Below are 13440 nucleotides of genomic sequence, written 5' to 3' on the forward strand. Positions count from 1 at the left end.
CCCTTAACATTTAGTGCCATGTTCACTGGCATTGCTGAATCCCAAGAGTGAATTTGCTGAATCCCAAAACGTTGACTTTGATGCTATAACGCTATTGGCTTTACCTCTTCACACAGAAAGCCACACAATTTGCATATCCTTGTTACTACAGGGATCTTCATCTGCTTTTTCACTCAAGAAATCGAAATAATCACAAACTACTGTACTAATCAGCGATCTCAAACAAAAACCAAAACATTTCGAGCCACATCGAGGCATTCAACGATTCCTTCATGGTCTCCAGCTGCAGAGTAAGCCTGTTGCAGGCTCAATCACAGCAATTATCATCAAGAATTCTGCAACGTAGATCCCACAAAAACCTGACCATGATCATCCATAATCTTATCCCACCTGAAAAATGGTAAAAACAACCACACCACCGAGTCACTCAGGCCAAACTCAGCAAACTTGAAGACCTTTTATGTTCCGTGACTCACGAACCTGAGTTATGCTTCACCTCTATATCCCCCTCCATCGAGGAAACCGAGACCGACCCGGATGATATTTTCGCCGTCTCTATCAAGGTAGCCATTGCTAATATCACCGGCCTGGCTCCGTTGATGAAAGAAGTTTTACTGAGTTCGAACATGATTGTAGCTGAGTCAGCTCTGGAATTCTGCACCTGGGCATTCTCCGACTCACTGAGTCACCTCGATAGGACTTTAAAGGCAGTACTACTGGAGAAAGAAGGACACTACCGGGTCTTTTCTTCCGTTGACTTTGACACGGTGGCGTGGACTTCTGATCGAGGGGAAGACATGATAACGTGGCTGATCAGCGCGTTCAGTGCTTTAGACAGCTGTGGTGATATTTTGGATGAGGTTGGATCAATGGCTGTAAATGACTTGAGCTTGAAGGTGTACAGAGCTAAGGTGCAGGTCAACTACTGCAGCAGCTTTCTCTCGTTTAAGGATCAGATATTGCCATTTTTAGTCTTTCATCACCTGAGAAAACTGGCAAAATGTTGAGAGTATATTATGAGTATTTGCTCACTTTAATTACGTGTATGGACAGGAAATTATTTGAAATTTTTTTTGAAATAATACTGCGACGCTTTTTGTGATATAATGTATATGAAATGATTAAAATAATGATCTGAAAGATATAAAAATAGGTGACTGAAAAACTTGTTTATGATTCAATCAAATTTTTATTTTTTTGACAAATGTTTGGCAATTCAAACCAAAATTTTTTTTTTAATTTTCCACGAGCAATGAATCGGTACTACAGGTATATAAATATATACCTGTAGTACCGAATATACCTGTAGTACCGATTCATTGCTCGTGGAAAATATATACATAAATATATACCTGTAGTACCGATTCATTGCTCGTGGAAAATATATACCTGTAGTACCGATTCATTGCTCGTGGAAAATTTAAAAAAAATTTTTGGTTTGAATTGCCAAACATTTGTCAAAAAAATAAAAATTTGATTGAATCATAAACAAGTTTTTCAGTCACCTATTTTTATATCTTTCAGATAATATATACTTATATTCCCCCCACCTCTATATTTTTTGTCATGTTTGGTTTTGCGTAAATATTGATGTAAATTAATGGACTATAACTTAATGACACCTTTTCTTAATAGTAAATTTTCTGCCTTTTGAGATATGAGATTCATGTTTTCTTGCTTTCTCTGGCTCAAGGGCTTTTAATCAAGAGCCCTTGATTCAGTGATGGCAAATTCTAAGGTCAAACGTATTGAACTTGGAAAACAATTCAAAGAAACTAAGTAATATAATATGGAAGAAAAGAAAAACTCTAGTACCTCAAGTAAATGACAAAGACATAGAAGAACTAGTTAAATATTAACAAATTGTAAGTGAAGAGGATCTCTCTAATTGTCAAATAAAATAAATAATGATTTCTTACAGCTGGTTTGGAAGTTTAGGATAGAAAAGCAAGGAAGAGAAAAGCATAAGTTATGAAAAAAAAAAAGAAGAGAAAAAAAGAAAATTTAGTATTGATGTTGTTTAATTTGAGGGTTTAGAAAAAAAATGAAATAATATTAGATACATATGTTAATAAAACTTTATTTAATAAACATTTAAAGATAAAAATGGTATCTTAAAAAAATTTATAATACTTGCTTCAATTTTCTTTCATTTTTTGCCCATATTTGGACCAAAAAATTTTTTTAACTATCAGAGCCATCCATCCAAATCTTCTTATTTTTTTTTCTTTGCTCAACAACTCGAAAACATCACAAAAGAGTTATCTTCTCTCATTTTATTTTATTTTCTTTTCCCGTCAAATCTAAGCTCCCAAAATAAACGTTAGACTCATTACATATAGTGGTTAAGTTTAAGACTAAATGTACATAATGGTTTGCAGATAATGAATAACCTTCAAATTCTAGTGTCATAATTAGTGATTGTTGAAACCAACAACGTTTGACTCTTGAGCTCGGTTGCTTTTCTTTGGCTTTATCTCTTCACACACACACACACACACAAGGAACAAGCAGTCCAACAGGATCATCTTCATCTGTTCATGCCATCATTCTACTCAGAAATGAAAAACACAAACTGATCAGTCATCTCACCAAAATCAGACCATTTCAGGCCATCATGGACTCGGTCAACGATTCCCTCATGGCCTCCAGCAAAGTGAGTCTATTGCAACACCATCCACAGCAGCCATCTCGGTCAAGAAATCTACTAAAATCCTACAAAACCCTCATCATAATCATCTCTTTCTGTTTTATCATCCTTGCTTCTCTGATCGTAAGCACCATAATCTTATTCCACATGCATAACCGCAACAACTATAACCTCACCTCCGAGCCCACCGAGTCACTCTTGTCGAACTCAGCAAACTTGAAGACCTTTTGTTCCGTCGTGTCTCAGGACCCCGACTTATGCTTTACCTCTATATCCTCCTCTATCAAGGGAACCGAGACCGAACCAGATGACATTTTTGCCGTCTCTATCAAGGTAGCCATTGATAATGTCACCAGCCTGGCTCCATTGATGAGAGAAGTTTTGCTGAGTTCGAGCATGACTGGAGCCGAGTCGGCTTTGAAACATTGCACCGAGTCAGTGGCCGACTCACTGAATCAACTCAATAGGTCTTTGACTGCAGTGCTGCTGGGGGCAAAAGAAAACTGCCGGGTATTTTCGTCTGAGGCCCCGGTTGACTTGGGCTTCGAGCCGTTGACTTCTGCTCAGAGGGGAAACGTGATGACGTGGCTGCTTAGAGCACTGGGTGGTTTGGACACCTGTTTTGATGTTTTGGCTGGTGTTGGATCAGTGGCTGTAGATGAATTGAGCGTGAAGGTGTACAAAGCTAGGGTGCAGGTCAGCAACAGCAGAGAGTTTCTCTTGTACAAGGATAAAATATTGGAATATTTTGTCATCCATCCAGCTGGCAACACTAGTGATAAATGGTTGACAGTCAATTTTGAGTATTTGTCCACTTTATTTATGTTTTGCCCACAATACCTTGTTTTGATTTTCCTTTTTTGTTTACTATTACGTATCAATTGAATATTTTTTTATTAAAAAGAGAATATTGTATTATTGCCTCTAAGCAGGATCTTAATACTTGATTTTACTACGTTTATCCCTAATTACTTTGTTTGTTTATCTTTAATAATTAAGGTGCATTTCAATATTTTGTTCCGTTTTGCCTTGTATAAGATAAGTTAGAACTATCCAATTTCATGAGCAATTTACAGTGTTCCAAAGTTTACGTTTGCTTCCCTACCATCTAATCCATGTTATCCATGATTAATAGGTTACTACAATGAGTTCTCATAGCTTGTCGTCCAAATTGAGCTTCAACTATGACAAAAAACTTTCTAATGAAGTGAGCCACGATTCTTTTTTTTTTTTTTTTTGGGCTTATACTACCCAACCCGAGTAGCAATTTGATTACGAAATCTACGATAGTATGAAAAGTGCTACTTATTCAATTGAGGCAAAAGGCAGTTACGTTCATCACCTTATAAGTCGACAGGCAAGGACAAATGACTGGAAAGCCTCACCATGTTGGAGGCAAGCTCATTTTCCTCTTCATTGTTGTTGGAGGCAAGCTTGCAAATTTCTCTATTCATGCAAAAAAGAAAAAAAAAAGGATGTAGGTGAAGTATTGACATAATAGAAGCCCAGTATAACACACAAAGACACGTATATCTGCATATGGATATGCCATGATCAGAGATCTTTCTGATCCATGTATGGTTTCCTGCAATTTTGGTAATCAATCCCTGGCATGTGATTTTTTTTTTTTTTTTTTTTTTGGTGGAAAGCAGTTTTAGGATATATGCAGAATAAGGTTTCAATAGTTGGCTACCTTAGCTTCAATAACGGTTTCGCTAGTTTGAAATAATCTGAATAGCAGAAGGTTGTGTAAGCACTTATTTGGAGATAAAACTTGCTATTGTGAAACTTGCTATTGTGTTGTTCTATGTTGTCATGCTTCTGGGAATTCTGCAAGTTACATCTAACTTCCTCTGGAAAGACTACTTGGTGTTAACAATTGGCTATCCTAGTTAATTTCTCTAACGCGTAGCTACAGGAAATAAGTTAATACTCTATTATTACACGTGTGTCATTTGCTAAAAAAGATATTGACCTAGTAGGGGCTACTAACATTGGGATGGCAGGTGTCACTAGGCTGCAATCGAGTTAGACTCAACCTCGGTTAACACGAAACTTGAGCAGATCGTTTATACGTACGAGTCAAGCTCGAATAGCCATTTGTTAGGCTTTATAGTTGGATGAGCTGTTCAAAAAACTCGAGTTGAGGTGCAATTATAAAAATGCCCCAACATCAATTAAAATAGAGTTGACTTCGAGCTCCTTGCGAACCAAAATGTTGAGCGAAACTCGAGCTGACACGAGCCACAAATCGAGCTAAGCTCATGAGTCAAAAACGAGTCGAGTTTGAACTTTTCTTTTCCTAAGTCGAGTTGAGCTCGAGCTTCATTTCTTGGCTCGATGAGCTCGAGTTTGAACTTGAACTCACACCTTAACAAGTCCAGATCGGATCGATAAGTTCAAAACTCGACTCGACTTGTTTGTAGTCCTAGGTGTCACCTTGCCTCCTGTGTCGAGGGTTAGGTTGGGCTGTGAGAAAGTGTATTAACTTGACGCTTGTAACTATGTGGTATAAGTGTAAGATTTGTTGTTTCCATATTATAAACATTGATATAGTCTTACTCTCAATGACTCTACTCTGTTCAAAATAGTTTCTCTTCGAGTTGTTGCTCTGTATTTGAAAGGTCGAACTTGGGCTTGTATATAGTGTGCCTATTGTTTTTGAGATATCTGTTCTCCTAATAAAAGGATCAGAAATTGTTGTAGGTGTTTTTTAGGGCAATTTTATGTGGTCGTCATACTGTACAAAACTTGTGGACGCACAGTTTGATTAAACCTGTGGATGAGTTGGAGATCAAATAAGCCATTTTCTCTATGTTTCCTAACAAAGCTCCTGGAATTGATGGTATGTCCCCGTGTTTTTTTTCAAACATACTGGAGCATAATCAAAGTTGATATTGTCAATGCCATTACTAGTTTTTTTCACACGGGCAATCTCCTTAAGTCTATTAATGAGACCATTATTTCCCTAATCTCCAAGGTTGATAACCCTGTGATGCTAACTAATTTCAGACCTATTAGTCTATGCAATGTTTTGTACAAAACCATTTCCAAGCTGCTGGCTAATAGATTGAAAAAAGTTCTTAAGCACTGCATTAGTCCATCTCAATCTGCTTTTGTTCCAGGCAGACAAATTCTTGACAATGTTATCATTGCTCATGAACTTTTACATTTTCTGAAAAGCAAGAGATCTGGCAAAGTAGGCTTCATGACCATTAAGCTTGATATGTCTAAAGCTTATGATAGAGTGGAGTGGAAATTTCTTGGTAGAATTATGATGCACATGGGTTTTTGTCCTACTTTTGTTCAATGGATCATGACTTGTATTTCCATTATTTCTTCCTCCTTTAATTTGAATGGACAAAAGGTGGGATCCTTCCAAAGGGATTAGACAAGGAGATCCTCTATCTCCTTATTTGTTTATCATATGTACTGAAGGGCTCTCAAATTTACTCAAGAAAGCTGCGGATAATAAGCATCTAACTGGTATAAAAATCTGCAAAGACAGCCCCATGGTGTCTCATTTATTTTTTGCAGATGACTCCCTCTTGTGTTGTAAAGCTAGCAAATAAGAAGCTCAGAAGATCAAGGAGACAATTCAGCTTTACAGTCAAGCAACTGGACAGGTTGTAAATTTTGACAAATCTGCCATGTTTTTTACTAGAAATACTCCCATGATGCTTAGAGGGGAAATTAGTGAGGTGTTGGACAATATGAGGGAAGCTCATAGTGGTAAATATCTAGGTCTTCCGATGACCATTGGGAGAGCTAAAAAGCAGGTTTTTGGGTATTTGTTGAGTAACATTAGTAGTAAACTTCAAGGATGGAAACAAAAGTTGCTTAGCCAAGGGGGTAAAGAGGTTTTGATCAAATCAGTCATCATGGCTATGCCTACATACATTATGTCCTGCTTTAAAATACCTAAAGGTTTGTGCAAAGCCATTAGTGCTAGAATCGCATGGTACTGGTAGGGTGGTGGGGAATTTGAAAAAAAAGTACATTAGGTTAGGTGGAGTAAACCTTCAGAGGTCAAAGGGAAAGGGGGGATGGGTTTTAGAGACCTGGAGGATAAAGAGGTTTTGATCAAATCAGTCATCATGGCTATGCCTACATACATTATGTCCTGCTCAAAGGTTTGTGCAAAGCCATTAGTGCTAGAATCACAAGGTACTGGTGGGGTGGTGGGGAATCTGAAAAAAAAGTACATTGGGTTAGGTGGAGTAAACTTTCAGAGGTCAAAGGGAAAGGGGGGATGGGTTTTAGAGACCTGGAAGCCTCCAATATGGCTCTGCTTGCAAAACAAATTTGGAGAATTGTTACCAATCCAAATTTGTTAGTAAGCAAAGCCCTGAAGGATAAGTATATGAAAGAGGATGACCGGTTAGGACAACAACCACCTAACAATGCTTCTTGGTGCTGGAAAAGTATACATAAGGGGGGAGAACTACTTCAACAGGGGCTATGGAAAAGAGTGGGAGATGGAAGGTCAGTGAAGATTTGGCATGATAGATGGATACCTGGCTTGGTTGATGGAAAAGTAACAATGGTTAAACCAATAGGATGTCAGCTCGAGTTTGTCCACGAGCTAATAGAGGGAGGAAAGTGGAAGAATGATCTCTTGAAGCATTGGTTTAATGTTGTTGATGTGGATCATATTACTAATACCCCCTTTAGTTTATATGATAGAAAAGACAGATTGTTTTGGAATTATAGCAAGTCTGGGATTTACACTGTGAAGACTGGATATGTTGTTGCAAAGGAGCAAAGTGAAATGATGAATCGAAGACTTGCATCTGATCCGGAAATCAGCTGGGAAATTAGAAAGCACACAGTATGGAAAAGATTGTGGAGCCTAAACGTTGAGATGAAACCGAAACATTTTTAATGGAGATGTCTGCAAAATGGAATGGCCACAAATGAAGCTCTCTACAAGAGATTTGGAATCAGTAACAAGATATGTCACTGCTGTGGGGAGGAAACGGAAACTATTGAGCACATTTCTTCTTCTGCCCAAAAGCTAAAGTGATATGGAAGTTAGCTCCTGTAAGGTGGGAGGGCTTAGTTGCACTACAAGGTAACTTGTGGAGATGGTGGGAAGCTGTGACGCAATCAGCAAAGGAGACACAAGGAGCAGATAGAATCAGGCTTACGGTAAACCTCTTATGGCAAATCTGGAAAGCTAGAAACAAGTTAACATTCCAGAGTGAGTTAGTGGATGCAAAAGGAATAATAGACAAGGCACAGTAGGAATGGATCAAGTATGAGGCAGTGTATGAATCATACACAAGAACAATTTCAGGTCTAGAAATGGAAAGACAGGTCCAACAGCGATGGGAGCCTCCTAAGGAAGGAACAATGATGATCAACACGGACACAACAATTTCAGCTAAAATGGTCAGATCAGGATTGGGGATCATTGCAAGGAACTAGTGCAAGGTGATAGTGAAAGCGAAGGGAATTACTGAGAGGAGGAAAGGGGAAGCAGCCACAGAGGAAACTCTAGCAATCAGAGGTGTGCTGGAAATGGCTCAAGGTGCAGGATGGACAAACATAGAAGTCCAATCTGACTACAAGTATGTTGTTAGCCTCATCAATACAGACAATGTTCAGGAATGTAGACTCCAAACACTCCTGGATGACATTGATGTCCTGAAGAAAAGATTTGAAAGTTGCACTTTCTCTTTTGTTCCCAAAACTGCTAACAGTTGTAGCCATGAATTGACTCAATTCGCAGTCAAGGTAACTAGAAATTTTGAATGGGAAGGTACATTCCCAACTTGGCTTTCAGCTTTAGCTAGGAAAGATACGGGGGTAGTTACCTCTTTTTGTAATTAGCCATTGTATTATCAAGTGTTAATATCTATAAAAATATTATCGTTTGTCAAAAAAAAAAAGTCATACTGTACAAAACTTACCCTGATTGATCAAAGAACAACTTACTTGTTGGAACCCAAATCTCGTAAAACTGTAAAAAAAAAAAAAAAGAAAAAAAAAAGCATAGTGATGATAGGAACCAGAGTTAGCTGTTGTTTAAGAAGCCATGTATTTAAATTTCCAGCTGCTAGCCCATTATTAACACAACAATACATAATGGTAGATTTCTTTAAGATCCTTCTTGATCAGCGTTTTCTGTGCATAATTTTAGACTTAGCTGTGCCAAAACTCAAAATGTCGGCCTAAATCTCTCTCTCTCTCTCTCTCTGTTTCTTTTTTTTTTTTGGCCCAGGTCTTGTTTTTTTCTTTTTTTTTTATTGATATGCAACATGTCTGGAGTAATGAATTTGGACATTCCAGAGGCCATAGAATGTTCTTTTGGCTGCATAATAGAGCAGTAGTTCTAGTTTATGAGCCAAAGTTTTAATGCGTGCATGAGAATATTCTGCAATGATACCGATAACTATTTTGTTTACTCAGGACATGGGTTCTGTCTGCAATACTACGTGATTTTGGACTCTGTCTGTGTTCTCTTCCGCAGAGAACTTCCATCCACTTTCGTTCTTTAATTGAACTACTCATGCTGAATATTCTCTTTTCAGGACATCATCTAAGGGATTTGTCTTTCTAGGTTACTGTGTTGTTTTCTTTCAATGGATATCTACCTAACGTTGCTGCTTATGCTAGTTTTAACACAGTAAAGAAGCAAATCTTTTCATCCCTTTGATGGCTAGATTTGGCTACAGATTAAGTCTTGAGTTATTCAATGGTATAAAATTTTTAGATGTAGTCAAAATTTTATTTTTGTTTTACGTCTCAGCTCTCTCTACTTTGCTATTGTACTTATATAGGGAAAGGTACATCCTTCTAAAATAGAATATTGAAGGTACATATACGAATCTTTGCAGTATACCCTCTCATTGGGGAATGCGTAGTACTTGTAAATTTCTGATGTAGACAAATGAGAAAAGTAGCTTATCATAGAAAGCTCAAACCTTAAGCTACGAAAATAAAGGAAACAAGGGTAGAGGTTTGCGTTCCTAAAACAACTGATACATTACATTTTATGCTTTGATCAAAAGGCTTATACAATAACTTGAATAAAATAAATGTGCTTGGATTAGGAAACAAGGAGCCGTATGTCCATTTTCTTGTTTTCTAGTGGCATTAGTTCATGACTTGCAAACATTCTGTTGTTGGAGAGATATGCCATCCTTCATTCCATGTCTTATTTTGTTTACTCATAAACCTGTTAGTATCTGATAGGAAGTGAGAACTTTTTCATCACTTTGTCTCAAATGAGCAAACAATAAATATGAGGCTCACCTAAATAGTTGACTCATAAGAGGCAGAGATTAAACCAGTTCAATAATTTCTTTTCCAGCCTAGGTCTCCCTTGTCTAACATTATTATCTATGTGCATGCAACCAATATTTTATCTATGACTAAAGATTACTACAATGAGTTTTCATAGGTTTTTCACCCAAATTATGCTTACCTATGATAATTGTCTTTCTATAATTTAGTTAGGTTCAATGAGAAATGCTATATTGTACAGTTCGCCTAATATGAATTATTTGGCGTGATTTTCTTGTACTTCAGGTATATTTTAACTTTTCTTTTGTTAGCCTCATATGTATTTCTTGTTTCTTATGAAAAGTGTGTATGCATGTGGTCAAGAATGTTAGACATTCTTTTTCTTTTTTTTCACTTGTTTTTATCTTTTCTTTGTAAGGATATAATTGAGTCGAGTCGAACACGAGTAGTACACTACTCGAACTCAATTCAAGTTAAAAAACTTGGATTCGAATTCGATCTCGAGTTCGTCAAACTCTTTAAAATTAAGTTCGAGCTCGAGGTCAATTTTATTTTGCATTACTCAAGTTCGAGTTCGAACTTCTACTCATCGAGCCCAATCGAGTTTATTTTGAACTCAATCAAGCCTAATTGAGTTTAAAATATATAAATTTATATTTTATATAATTTTAAATAAGAGACAAAATAGAATCTCATACTAATAAATAAAAAAATTAAATAAAAAACTAATATATATATATATATATATATATAATCATGTGTTATAAGAAAATTTGCCTCCCTACTTCTTTGTGTTATTCTATAATCATGTGGCCCCATAATCTTCAACTTGCAAAATTTCGTTGGTTGGATATTCCTATGTTCCTCTTCTTCGGTTTTAGAGTTTTTTGTTTTTTTACTTTACTGTCATTTTGCTATTTCGGAAGAGTAGAGTTTCATCTTTACTTAGCAAAGTTGCAGCACAGGTAGAGAACTTCTAGTTTGATAGAATAGTTTCGTCTATTTGACGCCCTTAGCACATTAGAAAAGAAAAGTTGATAAACTATTAATGTTTTAAAATTATCACGACAGCTTAAATTGCAATACTTTCGCACAAAAATTTTTCTTTTTGCCAAAAACATTACAATGAGCCCACTTCTTATTTGCTGCCCAAATAGACAAACACTAGAAGCGGGCAGCCATGGTGTGATTTGATCGAAAATTTTCAAGAGAACCAAGGAGTTAGAATTATTTGGACATTGAAAGTTAGCCTCATTGAAGTTTAATGACAAGGATCAAGCAAATGCATACACCGAAAACTCCATGACATTCTCCAGAAAAAGAACCTTCACTCTTGCAGGCTTTAACGCAATCTGAGTGAAAGACGCAAGGGCCATGAAAAGAGCCTGATAGCTTTCCGCACACTTGGGCTAACTTCAACACTTATATCACCTATGAGTGACAAACAGCCAAAATGTGAATTATATACACGTTCATGCATGGGAGAAATGGACCAAGATAGAGCCTGTTTAAAAGTAGAGAATATTCATCCTTGCATTATGCCTTCAGAGTACACTTTTTTTTGGCTGGAGCGATAATATTTTTATAATCTAATTTATCCTATTCTACGGGAACGGGAGACTTGACAGGTTGTCGAAGCCTGTGCAATAATAAAACCTGCTCAAACTAAAAGTAATTTCTGTAGATAGCGGTGAGTAGGGTCGAATCCACAGGGATTGGGAGTAATTGTTTCTTTTCAAGTTCACAGTGACAAGAGGGTATTTTTATATCAGGGGCGACAATTTAAGCAATTCAACTAAAAGTAAAATAATAAAAATAAAATAGCCAACTAGAAATTAAAAAAACAATTTACTAAAACCAAAGGATCTAACCAAGGAATAACTTCAGCAATGGTTCACCTAATTGATCATCGAAACAAAGGCAATTCCAATTATTTATCAATAAATAGGTTATAACTACCAAACAAGCGATAGCAGTCAACCCCTCCTTACTGTGTCGGTGATCAAGGTACGCCCGTTAATCACTGCTCTAATTGAAAAATAATCCTAGGTACGCCCGTAGAATTTAATTCCCCAATTGCCTTACGTATTAGAGGAGCCCTATTCTAATCAAATAACGCATTACCAGGGTTATTTTAGATTAGCCCGCGTATTCCCCTGACACGAATCTAATCGTGCCAGTTGTCACTATTTTGAGGTAATTAAACAATTACGGATTTAATACCCCAATTGACAATAGATTACCCAATCAATTAATTATCCGGATCCAAAACAACCAATTAATTAAATAACCATAAGCATAGCAATCAAGGAATATGCGAATACCAATAAATAAAAGAAAAAGATTAAATTAAATTGATCTCATAATTTTTGGGCGAACCAGAGCCTTCGTTGCTCCTTGACTAAAATTGGAAAATTAGTTCATAATTGATGAACTAAACCCACCAGAAATTGTAGCAAAAGCTGCGGCCATCAAGTGGGAAGCTGGGCGAATTCAATTCGTCTATTCAATAAAGAAAGGAAGCTATGAGAGTCCACTGAGTGTGTTTGCTTTTGTCCGACATTCGGAGAAGAGAAATTGAATAGGCAGAATCAAAGACAAAAGCCAAGCTCCTCAGCAATCTTCATACGTAAGAAAAAAACTAGCTAACAAAAACTAAGAAGAAAAGTCAACAACTGCAGCTAAGCTACAAGACGAAAAGCTCTCCAGAACCAAAAAAAAAGTCAAAGCTAAAGAAACAATCCAGTCGTCCGTCCTCTCTATTGCTTCTGCCTTGTGTGGCGGCCCCCTTCCGGAGAGGAAGAAGAAGACCCCTCAACCTTTCGTTCCTTTCCTCCTTTTATGCTGTCTTCCACAAATTACCAAAAATACCCTAGATGCCTGCTACTTGAACTCTTTTCTGATAATTGTCAAATTGGCACTTATTATGATATTTTCGTTCTACTCCCTGAAATATATGCAAAATATCAAAAGTGAGTAGAATCTAGTAATTAATTCACATTATGTTAGGTAATAAGGAAAATTAATATTAAAATAAATGATAAAATTGCAACCTATCAATTCCCCCCACACCTAGACCATGCTTGTCCTCAAGCATGAGAACATCAAATAAACACCAATATTTGACAATGGTCATTACTCCATCTACCATATTGCTAAGATATCAGGAAAAATAATAATCAAGCATCAATGGTCAAGTCCAAGAAACATCACTCCGGTTAGCTTCTAAACCACAAACTCCTCTAATTTCATGTTAGCTAATCTAAGAGAAAGGAATGACGTGCAACATTTATCAGCAAATGGTCCAATTATTAACCAAAATCTCAACATTAAATCCATAATTCGGCAAGCTGACTTTTATTACACACTAACACAACCTTCACTTTTTTTTTTTTTTTTTTCAATAGTAACAAAAGACTTAGTCGCTAGCCATTTGAGCCTTTTGACGCGAACTCCAACATTGGCCAGATGAAGGAGCCCGGTTACTCAGTTTCTATCGCCACGTGACCACGTACTCATAGCAATTACTATTTTTTGAC

Source organism: Coffea arabica, chromosome 4c, assembly GCF_036785885.1.
Source record: "Coffea arabica cultivar ET-39 chromosome 4c, Coffea Arabica ET-39 HiFi, whole genome shotgun sequence".
Lineage (NCBI taxonomy): Eukaryota > Viridiplantae > Streptophyta > Magnoliopsida > Gentianales > Rubiaceae > Coffea > Coffea arabica.